This window comes from Dinoponera quadriceps, unplaced genomic scaffold (genome assembly GCF_001313825.1).
Source record: "Dinoponera quadriceps isolate SergipeBrazil2010 unplaced genomic scaffold, ASM131382v1 scaffold4444, whole genome shotgun sequence".
NCBI lineage: Eukaryota > Metazoa > Arthropoda > Insecta > Hymenoptera > Formicidae > Dinoponera > Dinoponera quadriceps.
The window spans coordinates 693,169-716,209 of NW_014558991.1; the positions used below are offsets into that span (position 1 = coordinate 693,169).

The 23,041-nt window shown below is 46.3% G+C and overlaps 2 protein-coding genes across 2 annotated transcripts in view; one reads left to right on the top strand and one right to left on the bottom strand.

The window, feature by feature from the left end:
• Positions 1-23,041, bottom strand: part of LOC106750038 (aquaporin AQPAn.G-like) — a 122,286-nt gene that overhangs the window by 59,494 nt on the left and 39,751 nt on the right. The window lies entirely within an intron of this gene.
• LOC106750036 (5-hydroxytryptamine receptor 2A-like) overlaps positions 2,792-23,041 on the top strand; it is a 137,032-nt gene continuing 116,782 nt past the window's right edge. Inside the window, exon 1 of the mRNA XM_014630071.1 lies at positions 2,792-3,585. The gene's annotated coding sequence lies outside the window, so the exon portion shown is untranslated. The remainder of the gene's footprint in view (positions 3,586-23,041) is intronic.

Consider the following 23,041-nt stretch of genomic DNA (forward strand, 5'->3'; position numbering starts at 1 on the left):
GATGATTCCTGAAACGTCGAGGGAAAATTGCGAAGCCCTACGCGTAGGTACACCGCCGGTCGTTTTCTACCCGCCTTCTGTCTTCGGGTGCGCCTGAAGGCAAAGGAATCATCCACGATGCCCCGTGGAATGAAATGCTGCTGAAAGGAGTAAAATGAAGGATTCTAAGAAGCCGCGGCATCAAAGGGTCCTTCTGGCCGGAAGTGAAAGCAAAATAGCCTCTGTTGGTTTTTGGGACAATGAATACGCCAAAGGTTGTTTTTGGGGAGGTGGTCGGTTCGAATGCATTCAGTGTACGCACGTGTGGGCTACGCGACAGCGGGTGAGCGAGCGAGTGCAGTGCACGTACGCTTCGCAACTTTCGGAACATATTTTTACCCGAATTCGCTTATTCGTCGCTGTGTATATCTAAAAAAAAGCGCTTTCAACGTTGTGGACGTTAATGATTTTAACGTAAAATTCTCGCGCGAAAAATTTACATGCATCATGTACGTGTACGCGTGGGTGTGTTAGCGCGCTTTTAGTGCGCAAATTAATTCTGTATAAATTCCCGATTGCTCGATTCTATATATTTCAGCGCCGGCGTGTCGCTTGTTATCGTGTCGCTGATAGGCGCCGCCGTTTCTCGCCCGTTAAAGAGAGAGGACAGGCGCGAAAAGTTGCGAGGGAAGTTAACGTCGTAGTTTTATTATATACTTTACCCGGCTATTGTCTTCCCGTATGAAAAAAAGCCGGCGTCTCGCGCCCTGCGCGCGAAATCTTCGTCCTAACGTGCGTTAAGGGAATCCTTTAGTATCGGTCAGAAGCAGATAAGAACGCTGTAATTTACGGCGAGCTGGCGGACGAACGACGCTACGGAGGGCGCGACACTCATCGGCCAGATACGTCGTAATAGCGTTCGCAGCGTCGCAGTCTGAATCAACATAAAAATAATATTAGCTCGGAATTTATGGCTGATGAGAGCACGGCGTGATTGCGCTCGTGCGAGACGACGCGCTTTTAATTCCCGAAGCGAGACTAAGGTTGCGAAAAACTCGCAGATATAACGATCAAGGACATTTCATTCGGTTGATACGACTCGAAAGTGCTGTTTATAAATTGCTATTAATTCTATAATAACGGTTATGTTATTAATTTCATAATGTATGTTATATATATTTATGTTATTATACACACACACACACACACACATATATATATATATATAATAATAATTATTATTATTATAGAATATATTATTATTGTATATGATTATGTCACTAATTTCGTTATAATAATGTCGATGATAAATATATTTTCCTTTGAACAACATACGGAGCTTATACTTCAAACTCAATGTTTTCCATAATAATGGTTATCCTTTCTCGAATATCAAATGGCCATTATGCAAGAAAGATCCAAGCCACATGGAGTACGTTCTGAGAAAAATGAAGATGAAAATTTGATATATGATTTAAAAAGTATAAATAGTACTGAGGATCTTCACGATCGTACAGGAAGTCAAGCATAGGCTATTTTCTTCCGTTTAAAAATATTCATTGATAAGCTTAACCCTTATCGGACGCTAGCTTTTTATGCGTGATTCTCACTAGGTTGTAGCTGGTTTCGGTAAATATGCGAAAATGTCACCTCCTACGTGACGTAAGACCGCAGCGACGAAGTATTGTTGTTACGTGAGAGGTGACTTACAACCGATAAGGGTTAACTCTTAAAAAATGAGTAAAAACGACTCGTCAAAAACAGCTAGCAATAAAAATTTTTCTTTTTTTTTTTCATTAATATTAATATCATTCGCCCGTAATATTTAGATCTTTTTGTTTTATGTAGAAAGACGTAAAGGACGGTGATAATAAAATCTCAAAAATCACAATTTCGTAGATTGGATCCTTCTTGCATAAAAAATCTTCAAATTTAATTATGTAGAATTTTACTTCTGTTTCTTGGTCGTTTCCCCTACATGTGTATTAAAGCTAGTTCGCCTCACGTCTCTCTGAAGAAAAAAAGGAAGAAGAAAAAAGAAAAGAACGTCGCGTACGAATCTTCCTTCGTCGTTCGATAAAGCCAAGGAAAGAAAAGGAGCGACGTCGAAGCAAGGAAATCGCGTCAAAGGTTAATCGCGTGCACTCACGACTGTTCCCGTAAGCTGCTTTCGGTACGGGACGCACCTGTCTCGAGAGAGCGCGATCATTATTTAAAGCGCGACGATGCACTACGGTAACGCTATCAGAAAGAAACAGTTCGAAAATCGAGTCGCATAGTCGTCTCCGCCGTTGTTGTTGTCGTCGTCATCGCCGCCGCCGAAGATCAGTGATTTCTCGTGCGCGCGAGAGGGTGGCAAATCGAATCTCCGAGGACGCTCGCGCGATCAGAAGAAGATGGAAAAGCGAGGAAAAGTCGAAGGACCGCGCTCGCCGGAGGGTATCGAGAGGCGAAGAGGTACAGGGAAAACCGGTCGTGGGGATGCGAGGGTTGGAGGACCGGAGGAGGGTTCGAGCGACGTGCGAGAGTGTAAGTAGGGGCCTCCGAATGGGAGGGGGGGAGGGAAGAAGGGCAGGGTGGATCGGCGGAAGAGGGATGAACGAGCGGGGTGGCGAAGGGGGGTGGAGAGAGAATCGGCGCCTGCGTGATACGGTACCTATCTACTTGTCAGCCAAGCAGAGCTGCCACCACCCCGAGACTCTCGCTCTCTCGTTCTCTCTCGGTCTCTATCTATCTCTCTCTCTCTCTCTCTCTGACGGCGCCGCTACTCGATAACAAACTCTACAGTACCAGTACTGGCACGGTACTCCGGACCACCGGGTCGCCCTCTCTCCGCCGCGCCGGTGGTACATCGGTAACGCGTACGAAACGGGAATCGCGGACGTGTCGGCGCGTTCCTCGTTCGCGCGATCTCTTCCCGTCTTACATCTCGCGAAGGGACTGAGTGTGCGCCACCCCATCGATAGATCTTCCGCGGCTTCTTTCGCGCCTCACTCCTTCCCCCGGCGACGGGGAGATCCATCGATGGATCTTCATCTCGCGAGGCGCGTTCGTGCCGATCTTCCCTCGGCACCGACGTGCGTGCGTGACTGCGTGCGTGGATGAATGCGTGCGTGCGTGCGGGACGCGAGTCATTGATCGCGATCGCGCAGGGACCGGTCGAGGCGGCCAACTTCGGCTCTTCTTCGTCGCGCTATCTCCCGTCATTCGGCGCCGCGATCTACGCTCACGATCGCCGGAAGTAGTTCCCGCGAACAATTGAAGAAGAAAGACGAGGGAGAAAGACAGGTGGCGATTCCGCGATATTTCACCGACCGAAATGGCAGCTTACGCGGCGTCGCGGAGTTTCGTCTTACTTCGTTGCGTCGGGTAGATGATACGTCCAGTGGATACGGACGGTGCAGGACGGACACCCGCGGCCAAATTTCCTACGAGCTGGTTCGCCGATGTCGATTAGCGCAAACTGTGATTGACCGAGAGGGTCGCTTGCACCGGCGTCGTCGCTCAGGGCCGACGACGGTTAAGTCAATTTTCTCCTCGCTGTCCATATCGTAGATTGAACTGTAATCTACAAAGGGATCGAGAGGCGATCGCCGGCCGAGCCAGGTTTGCTTGATCTACCTACCTACCAATCTATCTGTCTATCTATCTATCTATGTACCCATCTATCTGTATATCTATTCATCTATCAATATATCTGTCTATCTGTCCATCTGTCGATCAGGACCAACCTATCCTACTTAAACGCGCCCAGACGTGGATTCGCGCATACTGCTGATCGGAAGGCAGGGGCGAAACGGCGCACGAGGCGCAGATTAACGCGGCCGAAGGATATCGCAATTTCCGTCCGCAGTTTCCTCGAAATTATTACTGCCGCGCGTAGAGAACGCGCGCGATCCACAGGCGGACGGAAGGGGGATCGATTAAACCGCGCTCGGCGTTAACCGAACAGCCGGCGAAACCCGGGCCTTTGTACGCGGGCGAAAAAGACGGTCCACCGGCCTGAGTGTATCGTCCACCGTTCGTTGCCGTTCTCTTTGTGCGCCTGGTTATGGTGTATAACTTGTTGCTCCCGGGCAAACGAACGTGTGCAGTGGCCTCGGATTGCAATTTCGTATCTTCAGCTCGGCCGCCGATGGCGAATTGCCATGCTCGTTCGGGGATCTCTCTCTCTCTCTCTCTCTCTCTTTCTATACCGTTCTCTAGCTCCATCTCCCTTCCCTCTTTCTACTTCTCTTTTTTCTGCCCCGTCGAACGCATCCAGACCGGCTCCCTCGCCGCCCGTTCTTTCGGCGATAAAAGCGAACCGACACGATTCCACGGCCTGTATCTCGGCGGCGGAAAGGAGAGAAGAGGCAGGGGGAGATGGTGGAAATGAGGAAAATGGGGAAGAGAGAGAGAGAGAGAGTAGCGGAGGCAGCGATATCGCGAAAGGATATAACAGCATCCCCCGGTCGTCCTTATTCTCGGCCGACCTTTCTCGTTATTTGCGGCTTAGGACGGCTGCAAAACAAACACGGTCGCGCGACCGTCCCTCCAGCTTGGTATTTGCCGCCGCGATTATCCTGCTTTCTCCCGCCGGTCGCGCATTACCGTCCCGGACCTCCGAGGGAGACCGAGCGAGCGAGTGTGATTCGATCGCGCCGATTAATCAACGGCACACGGATATCGGACAAATTGAAAAGTTCCCGGCAGCCGGGGGAACCAGTTCCGCCGTCCTCTCGCGTCTCGAAATCAGGATCCTCCCCCTCACGGACCGCGGCGGATCGAATCATCCGCGGCTCGAGATTACACCGCGGAAATGAAGTTCCCACTCGGCCTCTGATCATTTCCACGCTCGAGCGATCGCCGGCAATCACGCGTCAAAGCTCGCTGCACGACGAGCTGCCGAGCGGAAAACGGAAAACGGGAGCGAAGACGGAATCGTTTCCGTAAATATCAGTTAGACTGAAGCCGGAGTTCAGCTTCGAACTCCTGTTCGCTGGCTTCCCATGAGACAATCGGAAGCGAGGGAGAACCCGCTCGAAGCTTCATTAGGCTTAACTAATGTTTATACCAATAGGAAGAGAAGACAAACCGCGTGTGTCAGCCTTCCAGATGGCAATCGTCATCGAGAGACGGACGCCACTCCGTCATTCCGATTCCGCTCGCGCGTCCTCCCTCTCTCGCCGTCTCGCTTTGAGCTCTCTCCTCCGTACGGGAAAAATTCGATTTCGCGGGTCGGCGCGGCGGGGTGACAAATTGAATTTTTCTCAGTTGTCCTCTACCAGCCCCGAGGGGCCGCGTCCGCGCCCCTACGAAGGGCTTTATTTATTAAAAAGGCCGAACCGCGCGTTGACGGCCGTGCTCGTCGCGTCTCGCCTCGAGAGCCCGACTTCTCGGCTCGATTTCACGGGGGTGATTTCAGGAGACCCGATGGATCGAACACGGCCCGCCGGCGGCCGAGGAGGCTTCACAGCAACATTAAGCGATTAACGCGTCGGCCGGTAACACGACGAATAGCGATTGCCACTGACGGGAATCTCGCGCGAGATTGAACGCGCGTTTCCCACAGGCGCGAGAGACGTAAGCTGTCGAACGCGCGCGCGGAGATTAAGTAGTTACGGGTCGCTCCGGTCCGACCGTGACCGCCTTTTTCCACTGCTTAAAATTCTGCCGTCGACCGACCGCCGGGTTTCTTGATGAAGTTTGATAAAGCGCGGCCGGGATTAAATAGTTATGGGTCGATAGCGCGGTGAGATTTAATTGATACTTTCTCTCGAGTCCGTCCCCCCCCCCCCCCCCTTCCCGCTTTCTTCTCCTGCCACGTTGCGTTCTTTTTGCATCCGGACTACTCGAAATCTTTATCGGATTTTAGGGTGATTTCGGGCGCGTTAAGTACGTGTAAAAAAGAGTCTCTCTCTCTCTCCGAATCCTCTCGAGGAAATGTTTTGTGAGGATTCGAGCGATTCGTGATTCCCGTTCTCTCTGTCGCTGTTTTTCAACAAGTTAGGAACGAGTGAAATTTCTGCCTTTTTCCCTGTTTTTTTCCACTCTCTCTTCTTGTGAAATCGAGTTCCGATTGTTTCGCACGAGACCGATTGAAAGCCGCGCTCCTGCTCTTCGAGGGCTCCGCGCGTAATAAATGAAGTCCCCCTTAATGGCGACTATACCGCGAAATTAAGAAAAATAAGTACCTCAGGCGTCGCTTTAAGAGAGAGCTCGCCTCGTTCCCCAACTTTCGAGTGAACTTCTGTCGGTCGCTTCTTGTGTTTCGACAAACTGTGAAAGTTAAATAGTTACGAATTGCTTACGCCTCGACTGTACTCGTATTTCTATCTCCTCTTCGCGTTCCAAATCCTATCGTCGATTTGTAACAGCCTTTATTGCGAACGGATTTCGCGGGAAACAATAAAATCTCAAACGGTCACGCTTTCTCTCTCTCTCTCTCTCTCTCATTCTCCACTCGGTGGAACTAATTTTTCTATCACTTAGAGCACCGCCATGAATTCTTTTTAAAGCCACGCGCCCCGAACGGCCATGAAAGAAATCGAGTAGTTGGGGATTAAATTAAGTCAGCCTAGGCTCGTTCTTTACTAATACATACTCGAAATCTTCTCATCGGCATCGTGATTCTCTTTTCCTGTTACCATTAAAGGTGTCGAAAGATCATTATTAATATTTATAGTTTTCTTGATACACGTTTAAAAATATTTGTATTATAATAACGAAATTAAGAATATATTGCACATTAATGCCGTACTTGCAATAGCGCATTAATTCCAAAATTTGTAGCATGTCTACGTATTAGTCTTTAATGCCATAATAATTTTTCATTAAAATCTTATCTTTAGTTTAGGAGATATTAAAAATAGAAATTAAAAATAGCACACTAATCTCAAGGAACATATATAAAAAGAGTCAATTTTAGTTACAAATATTTCAGCTCCCGAATGGTCAATACTTTCTTATTAGACGAGCAATGTGAGTTAAATAATATTTCAATGTATATGCAGTGCAAATTTTATCGAATTCTTATCAAAATCATTTCACTTTATAACCTCCTTTAAAGTGGAATACCTTTTGATCCAGGCTCTGAATAACTGTCAAACGTTTCGTGCCGTTTTTAAATGCAATGTAAATTAATTTGTAATTTTTTTATAATTTTTTCCATTACTTTGATTTATGAGTAATATATCTTTAAATAAATATGAGGTAGTTTAGGTCAGACCATCTTTCAACGTGCCTACGTTTCTTAAGATCTTAACGATTGTTGAAGAAATAAGAAGATAAGATAATAGTAAGTTAATTTTTCGTCTGATAATATCTTGCAGAAAACGCCGCTTTATATAACGAAAAAAAGGGAATTTTTATAATCCACAAATGCTGAGTGGCCACTAATCGCGGCAAACGGGTGTAAGAACGCATATTTCTGTCGCACGAAAAAATCCTCTTAATTCGCGAAAAATAGAAAATTATGAGAATTGCGTGCTCCTTCACGTAAATTTAATTCGCATTCTTCTTACCGAGCTACCGCTGATTTGCGACGCGCTCCCCCGACCGCGGGCGAACATTCCGAAAAGCTATGGAGAACTCGAGAATTACAGACCTTTTCGAGTGAACCTAACGCGTATATATCCTTCAGTATCCTGGTAGCGAGGATTCTTCCAGCGAGTTCACGGCTGAAAGCGACTGAAAATTTCCACGCCCGGCGTCTCACAAAGTTTTCGAAGCGTGTTCCACATAGTTAAAAATATACATCAGATCGATAAATTAACGTGTATCTTTCGATAAGGGATTTCTACAAATTTCTATACTGAATATAACGAGAGAAAGTGTTATAAAATCAACAGCCAATGAATTCTGACATTTTTCTTTCTCTTAACCAAACCTCGATTCTTTTCATTATTTTCGAATTTCAGAAATCAGTAAAAGTGACAGCCCGATTAACCCTTAGTTTCTTCTTTTGTGCCTCCTGCTATTTTGCATGCAAAAGTTCCGGCCGATTGTACAAGAATTGTGACATTATTTAGGTACGCCGTCCGCCTTCTTTATCTCTCTATTTAATTCGCTCCACGGTGCACGATTCTCTTAGGCAATTCCGCGCGCGAACATTTTCTCGTTTACGAAGCCTAGTAGTAACTTTTCGCTGCTCAGCCAGCAATTCATGAGACCTTGTTGCACAGCGCCAGTCGCGGGTTGGTCTCTTCCCTTCGGCGAGACGCTCGTCCGAAAACGGGTTGGCTCTATTACGCGCTATGTTTGTTCTTGCTCCGAAAAAACGAGCGGGTCGACCCACCGTTTAATTTTCCTTCGGTGGCGATGTCGGCAATTTCCGAAAGGATCGTTAACACGAATCGTCCCTGCTCCTTAGCGCCCGGTCGCGAAAAGAGGCTCATTGTTTTTTTACCACGGGGTTAAACGCAATCTATTAGGGCGAGCGAAATGAAAAAGTACGGGGAGTCGCGTACGGGACTTGACTGAAAATTACAGACGTGTGCGAATTATTGGGACTATGACTAATATAGCTTTTATTTATCCGTGTAAGATTGCACTATATCTTCAATTAGAATATATTTTTTTGTAAAACTTTCTTATATTTAGGATTTATAGGTTCCTTCTTATTGAAAATTTTATTTATGCAGAACTTACAGAATTTTTTTCGCGAATTATTCCTATTGGCAGCACCAATTGGCAATATTAGTATGCTGTTATTCTGTTCTTTAAGTATTTGCTGTCTTTATTGTAACGTTTTCAACTTTTGTTTACGTAAATTGAGTGCTTTTCAAATCATTTATCGATTGTAAAACTTACTTCCTCGCTTTTCAAGAATTAAATTAATAACGTTTGCTTCATATCAGATTATTGCAAGAGGATGCATGTAAAGTACTAAAATATTTGTAAAAAGGATTAAATAAAGATAAATATTTGAATAGAAAATGTAATTTTTTATGTTTTTTTACAGTCAAGTTTAATTTGCAAGTCAAGTTTAATTTGCACACGTCTATACGAATTTGGCAATCTTCAAGTTTAATTTGCACACGTCTATACGAATTTGGCAATCTTCTATTTTCGGCCAACAACTGCATCGTCATTGTAGTCTTGGTATCTTCCCTTTTCCAAGCTTTCTCTCGGCTCCGATATCGAAAGAACGTCAGGCAGAAAGAGACAAGCGAGAGGGGAAAGACTAATTGGAAAGCCGACGCGAGGATTAAAGATTTCCTCGATCCGCCCTTTTCTCTCGCGGCGGCTACAGCGGTGGCGACGGCGGCGGAGCTTAAACTGAAATTACGTCAACTGGCGAGTGTGGTTGTACATTATCGACCGACGTAATTGGGTATTCGTTAGAAATAAATGGCCGCTAATGTGATTTCCGGCAGATATCTCTCACGCCGATAATGCACGCCAGTCCAAGTCATGGACTAAAACGATGAAAACATCATAAACCTGACAGCACACGCGGTTCTCCCTCTCTCTCTCTCTCTCTCTCTGCACTCCAATCTTCTCCCTCTGTTAATGATCGGGTAGTTTAATCATTTGCCACGACAGCGGTGAGGGTCGCCGAAGCATTAACGTTAACCAAGGGGGTAGAGAAAGCCGAAAAGCCGAAAATCATCGTCGCGAAAATCGGCCGTATCGTCACCGCGGTAAACCACGCGTCTCGCCGTTACGTGTCGTTCACGCCGAAGACGTGCTTGTGATAAGCCGGCAGTACGGTGAAATAAGTTGCGCGTCGCGGATCATCAGGTAGGTCCCTTTCCCACCTGCCACTTCGTAAAATTACAGGACTCGCGCGATAGCGGAGAAGATGAGAATACGAGATTACGTTTTCAACTCCGACACGCTTCGTGATAGACCGATAAGCTCGAAAAGAGGAGGATGAGAGAATTTTCACGCGCGATTACCGCGCCCTAAACGCCTGAATTTTGTTATTCTTCTGGCCTTCTTTTCTCTTACCTTCAAAAGAAAAAGAAAGATCGAGAATTAACGTGTCTTGTTTTTCATAAGTTTAAAGGCTTTTCGTAATAAACGATAAGACTTAAGCAGGAAGGAAATTGACCAATCACAGTCCTTTATTAGAAGAATAGTAGACTGTAGTTGGTCAATTTCTTTACTGCTTAAGTCTTATTGCTTATTATAGAAAGCCTCACAGACTTCCTTATATTCAATAAGATAATTGTATCGCAGAATGTCGTAATTTCAATGGTGCATTGAAAGGACTACTCATAAATTTAATATTTATCAGGTAAAATTGCGTTTCTGTATATTTATTAGTAAAATTAGTAAAATAAATATATAGAAACGTAATTTTACTTGATAAATAAATAACGTAATTTTACCTGGTAAATAAATATTAATTTGAAACAAAATTGAGGTAGACATATATATACAATATTACACACACACACACACACACACACACATATATATACATATACATTTACATATGCAATTATAGTGGAATTAACTAGAAAATGGACAATCAAAATGCGTTTAGTTGTCCACTTTCTGCTTAATTCAACACTATAATTTTCTGTCAGTATACTTTTCACTTTTACATTACCGAGCATCATTTTTTAAATACCCTGTGGTGCAAGTTTCAGCGAATTTTTAACAAATTCACTTTGTGCTACAACTACCTTAAAGTAATTAACCGATCGATCGATTGACTCTAGGAAAACGCGAGCGGGTGCATCGCGGGCTGAGCAGCACGAGTGACGCTCTATTATATTTTCTAATCATCCGACATATTACGGGTCTTGCAGAAATATCGTTTTATCTCGGTGAAATTTCCTATCGCGCCTGCGATGCGATTTCACGGTGAATGATTCGATTGTTGGCGATATCACAGCGAGCCGGCGAGACTTTCGGAACGACCCCATGCTGTAATGGCGGTTATGCAATTATCCGGTATGCGTACTGCATTTGATGTTGTTTGGATGTCAATGCCGTGGCGCGGGACGGAGGATAGGGGACGATGGGTCGAGAGGGGGGAGAGGGGTGCGGAAAGGCCGCGGAATTGGTAATTGTTGTTTACAACACGCTGGCGCGCCTCGGTTGTATAAACGATGATAGCACGGCAGGGAGGGTATAACGTAGTCGGGAAACGACGGTGAATTTCGTTAGCAATGTAGAAACGAAATCGATCAAATATGAATTATGACGTGTGACTTACCCGCGTGCGATTTATATTTTATTTGCATTGCACGTGTGCCGCTGGTCGCGAAAATAAATACACTTCCGACGGCATTACTCGCGCGCGCGCTCGAGTTGCGTTATCGAGCTCTACCGACGTTTTCAATTTAATCGCCGTACTCTACATGCGAGCGTTTTTACGCAATTACGAAAGCGGTAATTCCCTCGGCGGTTTTCTCGTATTTTCTGTCTCCGTGAATCGCATCCCGTTATATTCCCATCCTGTTTTTTTTTTTTTTTTTTTTTTTTTTANTTATATTTCAGCGCGTTAATTGCGAACCCGACGAACAAATGCCGGGTCGTGTCGCAAATGGCGTCGATCGGAGCTGAATTTCAGTTTGCACAGAGGCATGATTCGCTACGAGCTCGAAAACAATGAAATACCGCACCGAAATGCGATATATTTATTGCAATTAATTCGGTTGCACGTTGCCCGCAGATATTTTCGAGAATGCGAAATTATGCGTACACGCGCGTGCGAGACCGCGTTACGTCGAGACGGCGCGTCGCCGTGGGGGCGTCGAAGTTCGATTGCCCCGCTACTGCGGGTTACTCGTGATCTCTCGATTCCGCGGGGCTCGATATATCCAAAGGCAGACGTATACGGTATCTTCTAATGTCGATATGTATTATTTCGCGCATCTGTTCGCCCGTGTATAAAGTCGCACGTGTATATTCGCGGTCGCGACCGCCGAAGCGCCAGGTATGGAAGCCGATACCGTTCGCCTAAGCAGATTAACGATCGGAGCATTTATATTAAATTGTATTTGACTTTCCGCCGATGTAGCCGCCCGTATCGTCTTTCCCCGGTACGCTTCGCGACCCTGCCGGGGACCCGCCCGCGCTTAATAAATGATAGCGGATGCCGAATGGATAAGCCAATAATCGAACTTCGTTAGAGCCGAAAGTTCGCGCCGCGTCAGGCCGCATTCTACGCTCTCTTTCTTTCTTCCCCTTTCTCTCTCTCTCTCTCTCTCTCTCTCTCTTTTATTAATCTTGTTTTTGTAAAAACAATGTTACATTAATGAAAAACTAATAATTACACGACACGTATATGTTTAAATGTACGTACACTCGAAGAAGTTGGTACGTTTGACACATGATATCGATGGTGACGCGTCTCTTCGATGACGTGAATCACGTGTGCGCGTCTACACCGTGCGCCACGTGAATACCCGATACTGCGTTTTACACTTCATATATTATTTTATAGTTGCGGGCGCGCGCATATGCGCGTACGTTATTGTTGTGCTGTTGTTGTCGTTGCAAAAGATAATGGAGCGCGTGAGTTTTCAAATTTTCGCCTTTCCACGAGTCGGAGCTACGTTAATGTAGTCCTTATAATTGATAGCTGTGCAACAAACCTTCCGATGCACCATTGAAAATACGCAACAAACGCCAGCAGACAGAATTGGGGAACATTTTTTAGCACGCTCGTGCGCGAGCGCTAGAAATTTTTAGCGCGGCGAGCGCAAAAAATAAACGGCGGGCTGTATTTTTTGCACCTTCGAAATCCAGTTTTTGCATCGCGTGCAGCGCACTGCAAATGTGTATCTCGCTTGAAGTATCTGCCGTGACGTGAAGGTGCAAAGCTTATCCGTTCCGGGCCAGCTTTCGGTATTAATCTGACCGGGCATAAATCTCCCCCGCTAATCCACGTAACGCTGTAACTCCGTTCCACCGGCGCTACCGCCGACGCCGTCGACGTTGTTGTTGTTGTAACGGGCGAATAGAGGAACTTGTTGAATACGTATTCGGGACGGTTCGCAGTTACAGAGAGACGAGCTAGCGGGGTACTTACGATTAGCCGTCCGCCTTTACGGCTGGTCGATCGATCCCGAGCGCGCACCCTTTCACGAGAGAAGGATCGGGCAATTCGCGGATCGCGCGCTCCGACTAATTTACATTTTAATCCGCCCGATTCTCGCGGAGAGATAATTGCATCGGCTCTTTTTAACAACTAGGAGACCGCTTTGCGCAAATTACATCCGTCCTTTTGCATCACAAGAGACCAAGAGAAAGAGAGAGAAAGAGAGAGGGGGGGGGGGGAAGGAAAAGGTTCGTCTCTTGCGCTCAGCGATAGTGACTTTTCTCACGGAGGAAATTATTCGATAAAATCGAACGCGATTACTCGTAATCGTTGTTCGATTCGCATCACTCGCAGTTGAACGGTACATCGGCGTTTGTACGGAGGCGCGGAGATCCCCGTTCGTATCGCTCGGACCTTCGTTCGCTACGTCTGCTACGTCCGCGCCCCTATTTTTAACCGAATTCTCTCGTGACTTTCCGGTTCGGCGGGAGCGACCGGAATTTTTCCGGAAATTTTACCGCGGCGATTACCCTCGCACGTGACGATTGGAGCCGCATCCGAACCCGAGTGTACGACGATGTTCACGTACCGCGAACCGAATGAGTAAAAATCGTATGGGAAATGCCATTTTCTCAAAAGCAAAGGCAGATATTTGTCCCGGCCGCTCGTTAATTTTCTTTCCGCGAGGCTAAAAACCGCAAATATCCTTTGACCCTCTCGCAGGTCGCGAACATAAAACCGGATATCGCGTCATTACCGTGCGCTTGCGGCAGCAAGTCACCGCTACGACGACGACGTCGACGTCGACGACGCCGTCGGGATCGTGACGTCATCGTTATCCTAGGAGGTTAACACACCACGTTGATTGATGTTTATTTCGACGGCGATTCGTCGTACTCGCGCTCGAGGGGAGGGGGCGGGCGGGGCGAGCGCGCGTTAATTATCGAGCTTCGCCCTACATTTCGCCGTGCGGAAATAATCCGCGGCAGCTCGTTTCCGGTTTCGGCCGGAGACGGCCGGGGATAGGGACGGGGGCCGTCGTGCTTGGCCGGCCAGAAGTGCATCCCGTAACTTAATTAGCGGGTGGATCCGAAGGATTTTTCCGTCCGCCTCGATCATTCGCCGCGTCTACGGGGATTGTACAAAGTGGAGGCCCTTCCGGGAGTAAATTGAATCCTCCGTGTACCGATTTCGATCGTATTTCTCGACAGGAACACTCGCATTTCTCGCGTGACGCGTAAATTGCCGCCGTCCGAACGCGTTCCTTTCGCCCTACCTCGCGATCCCTGAACCGTCGCTTTGCGATTTCGAGGGAAAAATTGCGCGAACAGCTGAATAAACGTCTTTCTGATTACATTTTTTTTTAACACGCCCCACGCCGCGTGGGTAACTGATAGCGCACGTTGAACTTCATGTTCAGGTCGTTTGACAGTTTGGCACTAAAACAAAACGTAATCGTGATGTAGCAAATATAGCAATCCATATTTGCGGAATTAGCAATGGCATTGCTTGAAAATCGAAGAATAATATCTGATTTCCTATTTTGTATAAATTGGCGAATGGGATGTCTTTCTTCTTTATTGATGTTAATTTGGACTTAATGTACCTGTTAGAAGCCTGCAAGTGTGATCTTTTCTCTATTATTTACGTAAAACTTATATAGAAGTTTCAAGCCTGTAAATCGGATTATCATACTTGATAATTGATATTCATCCGGAGTTTGTTTAATATATCAATATCTAAGTGTAGGTCTATAAGGTTGAGGTTATAACAAAATGTTTTATTGAAGCCTAATATTCATTTTAATAATTATATTTGTAATTTTATAATTTTGCATTTTTCGTTTTTTCTCCTTATGTTTTTCTTCCTTTTTCTCTGCTTAATAATACTAACATCGTGGGATTATTAAAGGGATCATATCTCGTTAATGAAAAATATAAATATGAATATAAAATTACTTCGGTAATTATTATAAGATACACACACACACATACACACACACACACACACACATATATATATATTATTTGACAAATAAAGTTTAGCTCATATTACGACATGGGTCGCCGGTGACCTACGCGGTGTGGACGACAAGCCACGTAAAATTGGTCCGACATGGAACGGGTTAATAACATGATTAAGAACTCTCTTTTGCATTACACGACACTCGCAACACGCAGATTTCGCGTACTACCGGCAGCCTCGAATTTCCATAAATAATATTCTCGCGCGTTCTACCGACATCGCCGACGATGTCGTCATATCTTCGACTTTCGCAACCGATTGTAAATTTCTCCAGGGAAACATCGCGCAATATCCATGAATTAATTACTCTTACGCATCCGACGGCGATATAAATTCCTATCGACCGACAACTCTTTTTTCTCAGCTACCCGGGATCTGTTTTCTCGAAACTCGGAGAGCCGGCTCTCAGTGCTGTCCGGCCTCTCCTCGTCATGTCTCGTCCCGCTTCGCCTACTTGCACATTCTAGTTCGGTATCCTCGAAACTCCCGGGTCACACCTGAACGGGCGGTTCCCGATCCAATCGAATACAACCGAGTGGAGAACGTCACGTGAAAGTGTCGCCGACGAGCGACATGTTGTTTTCCCTTTGCGGAGCGCGTCCGCCCGTCCGTCCCTTTGCTCGTTCGCCCTTGTTCTACCTCTCGCGTAAAGCGATGTAAAGTATATACCACGGCTTTCGAGTAGTGTGAGATTTTTAATCTTGCGAAGAGCTCCGGTCCGTCCCCTTCCGCGAAAACGGGGGGTACACCGACGGAGAATACTGAAACTTTATCAAGCGTAGCTTCGAGGACGGGCCGCCGTTACTTACAATACTCCGTTATTAATCGTTACTCCCGGCGTTGGAGCGAAGAATGTGTCGGCTGGCTATTTCATTTGGCGCGACGCTTAACCGATAATTACGAGACGCGAAACGCGGCGATCGCCGGCGCTGTGCGAATCCCATCGTATCTCAATGAACGACCCGATTACTTTTATCATCATTGAAACAAACGGACACAGCGAGCGAGGTGAGCAGAGCATTACATTTGCAACGGTAATTACGCGCACGTTCGCCCGTGCGCGAATGAATTCACGTAATCCGGCACGAAATAAGCGGGGAACGGGGGAAGCTCCGAATAAACTCGCGGTGACGCTTCAACGATACGAAAAACATTTCACGGCGATTCCTCGCGGCTCTCAGCGAGGAAAATTCGTTATTATTATTAATCCGTCGATTTCGGAAAAATATCTCCCGCGTGATTCCCTCGAGGTGAACCGACGCAGCTTCTCTTTACGAAAGATAATTCAACGGACTGGAAATAATTGATTTCCTCCGCTATATCAATTTCGCGTACCGGAGAAGGGAGGACCGAGCGTTTGAAGAACGCGAGGGTATCAAAGGATTTTCAATCAAAACTCGGCCCCGCCGATGCCGGAATAAAACGGACGCCCGGGAGGGAACGAAACGCGCGTGGCGTTGCATTATGCAAATATCCCTTTATCTGCCACTTAATCCATTTGTTAGAATATTAATGCGTGTCTGTTCCGGACAGACTCGGCGCGGCCGAGGTTCTACGCGGCGGTAGAATATTCGGCGTCGTATCCAGTAGCAGCATCTGCGGCCCGCGCTTGTATATTCAGGATCATCGTCCGGGCTCCAGGACGAATGCATCCGCGAGTCATACCGGATGGGGTTCCAGCGCCCCCGCACGCGCCCGACACTTCCGCCGATAAAAATGACAAGAATGGAAATGGCAGGGAAGCACGACGTCGGCGATGAGGAAGAGGACGACACGCGAATACTATTCCGGAGATACACCGGAGATACGCCTTAACGTGCTCTTCCGGCATTTCGACTCGCGGATTCGCAGCTGGATTTTGCACGCGCGCGCGCACCGCGCCGCGAAATCTTTAAAGAGGGATATAAAATTTTACCGCACGCGTCCACTCGTCCCCGCTCGTCCGCCCGCGGTCGGCTCTCTTTTCACATTTCTCTCCGACGACGTGTCCTTCGCCGACGTACATTGTTCGATTCTCACGGTCGGAGACGCGAGCATGCACAAAGTGTATGGAAAAGAAATAAATTCCTAATTGCGAGCGAGTAACTTTAAATGGCCGAGTAATGGTGGAAGTCGGGAGGAAGTGATTAAAAATTTCACTGCGTATAAGCGTGATGAAAGAACTCGGAGAATTGTTCTTACAAGATAATTTAAAATATACGATACATACATTTAAGAAATAATAGAGTAGGAAGGTTATAATTGTGAAATTTGAGAGATTCCATGGAGATCTTTCCGCTTAATTTTCTCAGGGATAGATACCGGCAACCCTGGTAATTTTCTCTCTTTAATTTTCCCTGAGAATAGCAGAACAGCTTTTTAACGAGATATTTGAAGCGATGAGAAGAGGAAAGAACAAGAAGAAGGGGAAAAAAAGGGAGAGAGAAAGAGAAAGAGAGAGAGAGAGAGAGAGAGAGAGAGAAATAATTTATATTTCTTTTACATTAATAATTTACTTCTTGTAAATTACTTGTCACGCTGCACGTCGTGCCTCGTGCCTGCCATATATTACACAAGTCTAATCAAGTATACAGTTCGCAGACACCGCGCATATTCTGTTACATGCAAAAGTAGCACCTCTCTCTCTCTCTCTCTCTCTCTCTCTCTCTCTCTCTCTCTCTCTCGTTACGCTCGTAACTGAAATATAATGATCCCTCGCCGCATGAAGCGAGTCCGGACAGGGTGTGTAGCCCGTAAAAGTGTGGCGGCGATACGCGTTGTCGGTCACGAGCGATTTTAATTAGCGTAAAAGAAAGATTTGACACGATTTACCGCGCGGCCGAGAGCGTTCGCCGTCAGAAATTACGAGCGATAATTTCCCGCTCGCACGAACGTCGTCCTCATCGTCCTCGTCGCCGTCGTCGTCGTCGCAGTCCAACGTTATGCTCCTCGTTTACGAGCGTTGCTTGTAAAATCCGCGGAAAAACCACGTCGAGATTGCGCGCTGGGATCGTTAATTGATAAAACTAATCACACGCCGCGCGGTGCGAGCGCACGGCGCGACTACCGAGCGCGCTCTTTTCTCCATTTTTTTTTTTTTCAGAAAGCGACTTAACGCGCTTTTTGTCAAGCTCGAGTTAAAAATGGATCCCGAGTGTGCGGTGGGCCGCGATTACACGTGAAAAAAGGGGGCTCAATTAAATCGACTCCGGGGCGTTGTAATCAGGCCGTGCTCTTCGTGGCGTTCGTTTTGCAGAAACGCGTCTCTCGGTCGCTGACGTCATCGATACCGACGTACGTGCACCTCCCCCCCTCCCCGCGTGCCCTTAGATCGCTAACGCTAATTTTATCCCTTTTCTAAAAATTAACGAGAAACAAATCAATGAAATACGTCGCAAAATACGTCTCCAGCAAGCTACCGAAAGACGCGAGACGCGTTTGACGCGCCATCGGACAATCTCCCGAATTCATTTCAGGCAGACACAAACCGACGTTGTGTTCCCTTCGAGAACATCTCCCGCGTCTTCTCTGCGCGGTTAAGTAGTTGGCGTAACTTCGTCAAAGGGTCCACTCGACAAACGTTTAATAGAGAGCGCACGGCGGAGTTTCTCTCTGAGATTTTCGGAGGACTGCCTGGAGGAGTGGGTGACTCCGGAGACTCCTTCGGGGAGATTCCGAGAAGAGAAATCGCCCTCGAAATGTGGCGTCGTCAATTTTTACGTTGGCACCCTCCGGACACGAACGATCGCGCCCGTAACGAAATCGAGGCGGATTTGCCAACCTCCCTCATTAAAGTTCGAAGTTCATTAGAGGTTCTTCGGCGTCGACGGAATAACTTTCCCCCAACTTGTTACACTGCTCCCCACTGCCCCTGCCGGCCCCTGAAGGACTTAAAAGTCTTGTTCTCGGCCGCCTCTCTCAGCAGCCTCACTCCCGAACGGGTTATCCTTCCCTTCTCCAGTTACCCGCCTCTTCCATCCCCGACAATGTCTCCAGCGCGAGTCATGTCATTTTAATGACATGTTTCCGATTGCTTTCGCCGAGAAGAGCCACCGACGGAGACCGTCAGCCGACAAGCGCGCAGGATTAAAGGGAGGAGTGTGAGTTTAGCGTCCATCCTTCTTCTCTTTTTTTTCTTACTTTCTCTTTTTTTCCGTCTTAACGAAGGCGTCGTCGCAACGGAGCCGTTATAACGCTAAGTGTCGTCTGACGAACCCCGCCGGCATTTCAGGAGGATAAAGTCGAAAACTAATGAAAGTTAATCCGGATTTATATATTATGAACGACACACACACACTCTCTCTCTCTCTCTCGCTCTCTCTTCCATCTCCGTTATTTCTTCCAACGGAGACTTTGCTAAAATGAAACAATTTCCAAGATCATCAATGACATCTAAATCTGCCATAACTGATATTATATCATATTATATTATACTATATACCTGCTCAAGGCAAGGAGCTGTCCTAAAATGCTATCCACAGGCGAAGGCATGACGGCAGCGGTAGCACAGTCAAAAACTTTCATAAACTTAAATAAAGTCTCTCTAACATAGTTAAATATTAACATAGTTAAATAATCAGGTTGTACGTAACTCTATTTATACATTATTGTATGCATGTCTTACTACGTTCAACTACTCAAGTTGCATTTTTTGCGCTAATTGTTCTCCTGCATCTTCATTTCACTTTATTTCTTTCTTTAAAATTCATTAGCTATTTTCTTTTTTTGCCTCTCTCCGTGTCAACAGACTGTGACCATTCTTCTCACCAATAATTTTTTTCCTCTTTAAATTTTTCTTTTCTTTTATTTCAACTCTATTTAATTGATTTATAACTACCTGATTTCTTTATTGTAAACTCATCAATATGCTTATCGTTTACATATATATTTTAAGTCCTTAGAGAGCCTAGGGGTCCTAGGATTATAATAAACATTTCTCTCTCTCTCTCTCTCTCTCTCTCTCTCTCTCTCTCTCTCTCTCTTTCTGCGCGTGACGTCTCTCTTATAGCGGTGCGTCGCTCGAGATTTCGCCGGGACTCAATCCGTCCGAATCGAAAATGCGCTTTATACGCCGAAAAGAGGAAAAACAGAGGAAAACACCGAGTCACAAGTGTACACGCCGCGACAACGTGTCTATCGCGTGCATGCTCGGTGCGAGTACACACGTCGGACGTATGTCGCGCATGTGTGTCAGCTGTATAAATTTCACGTCGCGATTGATGCGTTCGCGGAGAATATGCACGCGTACATGTACGCGCAATTGACAGATTTAGAATTTCCGCTAACGGGGTAATTCCGCGAGCGTCGCTGTTTTTTTCTTCTCAATGGCTGCAATTTTTAACATCGATACGTGGCGTTTGTTAATTGGGACACCGCGCACGCGGGTGCACGCGATTTTACAGTACGGCGATGTAATAAATACGCGCGTATATCCGCGCGGAATCTGCAAAAATAGCGGGGAAAACAATCTCCGGGTGAAAAAATGCCGTTCATCGAGTCGATAAATAAAACAGATAGCGTTTCGATAAATCGACGGTAACGAGTCGTGGACGTTTTTTTCATTTTTGGGAATAATCACAATACGTGTATATTACATGTTTAATAATAATAATAATAATAATAATTTACATTTACTTTATTCGGCATATAACTGGCGAACTTTGACGCGTGAATTACAAATATATATTAGTTGTATCGTCAAAAGGCACAGCATATCAGTTTTGCAACTGTAACCAATGCTTTGCCTCCCTTTTTCCCTCAAGAGACTGAATAAAATAAAATAAAGTAGATTAAAATAATAACAACAGTACGGAATAATAACGAACTACGAAAATAATGAAATAATACAGATATATTAATGTAGAGAATATCAACTCGGTTATAATTATCATGATTTATATGTATTAACATTATAGAACGAAACGCAGAATAAGAGTCGACTAATCGAACCTCAGACGGTAACATATTGTAATTTGGCTGCACAATACGAGAATTTACTACAAAGACCATAAAGAGCCACGCATAGTTATATTAGTACTGCTAGAAACCCGAGAATTAAATAATTCGTAATGATTAAAGATTAACATCGAGTTAAATCTTTATTAAATCTTTATTAAATATGTACAAACGTTTCATTGTACACATCTAATAAAAATTTAATTCGATCTTGATCTTTTATTACTACTAGTTATTTAATTCTCAGTTACCTAATAACATAAAAATAACCTGCGCGATTTCTTACGGCCTTTATAATTTTATTTTTCGTAGTTTCATTGAGCTTGTATATATTTTACGAAAGCTTTTCACTATAAAAATTAAAATAATCATATAAGACTGATAGGTGCCTAGAGAAAGAAGGAAAGAAGGAGAGAGAGAGAGAGATGTGGTCTCGTTCGACCTCGGATCGAACGTCTCCCCGCTTGGAAGGCGGAAGGTGCACCTTATCGAGCCAACCGCTGAATACACACACTCTTGACATCCGTAACGTCTCGTTAATAAAAATCGCATTACCGCGGCTGTCGAGGGCCTCATTGTCGCGACACACGTTAACATCGTGCGTTCGGCTTTCCGGGATGAAACTCGGAGTGAAAACCGCGCGCAAACGTCGGCGCGACATTGACGCGTGTTTTAATTAACGTCGCTCCGCGGCGAGATAATCTATTTCTTCCTTTTCTCCTCGCGTTTCGTTATTATATCGCCATTTTTTCCGTTAACGCCCGTTACTATCTCACGCACAGGTGGGACGGAGCGAGAGGACGAGAGTCGTCGGCGGCGTTCTCCGTGCGTTCATCATCGATCATACGGGAGTTAAATGCACCGGCGCGACGCCCGCGCAATTTGACGAGACGGCGCTTTCGGAAAATCGATTCCCCGCTAACACGCGGGTCGATGTCACCTGTGACGCTACTTCGGCCGTTCCAGACAATTTATTAACGCGGCCGACCGAGGCCTTTTCGGACGGAGATGAAACTTAGTGTCACTCCTTGCACGTCGCGTATATTTCGTATCCTCTCTATCTTTCTCGCTCGCTGGGGGGGACCCGTTCGAAACGCAGATCGCGACGACCGTGTGTCGTTTCATATTCTCGTTGAAGCGACGCGAATCCAGGCCGGGCGGTCGTTTTAGATATCGCTTACTAAGCGGAACAGGGAGAGAAACTTACATCCTCGACAACGCGCGTCGGCGGAACTGTGTCGCGGGTGGCGTTCCGGAGGACTGTGCTTTTTAGCGACACGCCGCCGCGCACACGACGCACGTCGAAACGAATTTATAGGACACTCCGGCCGCGGCATTAATTCTGCGTTTTCGAAGTGTACGTGCATACCGCATGTATGTACGTACCGCGGCTTTACGTTTCGCGATGATTTACTCCGCGGAGGGACATTCCGCCGCTCGAATCGCGACGCGATTTCCGTTCGGGCGACTCTCGTTCGCGAATATCGTTAATTTCGGCGCGCGCTTGTAAAAGTGCACGCGACGAGACGCGATTCTCAGGCGCGTAATTTACATCGCGACCGAATTACCGTGTCGCGCGCTTTCGTACACCGTTCGCATCCGTGTTCCTTTTTTGCAGGATCGCTCATCGGGCCAGAGACATTTATCAGAATAAACTTCTTGCGGCTTATCTTTCCACGCGCGGTACAAATATCCTAGGTGATTAATCGGTTCTCTAATAGCAACAGCGAGTTATTTCTACATCGGTACCAAGCCCCCTCCTCTTTCTCTCTTTCTCTCCCTCTGTCTCTCTCAACTCGAGCCATTAATTTTGCGGTCACTCGCTTTAACGATCGCGGATTTTTTAATTACTCCCCGCCGCGGCCTCCCGTCCCAACCTCCTCCTCTCTCCCGCGTGCGATATTTTTATCCTCTTATTGTAAATTCTAATGTCATTTATTAAAGGGAATGAAAGGGAGTTGTACGCGAACGCGCACGCTCAAGTGGGTTAATCCAGCGCGCTCTCTCGTATACGTAGATAACAATTTCATTCTGTGTTCCCCCGGATGTCCCGCAGAAGTTCGCCGGTCTGAATACGACAGCGCCCGGCGGAGCTTTATCTCGCGCCACCCCTCCCCC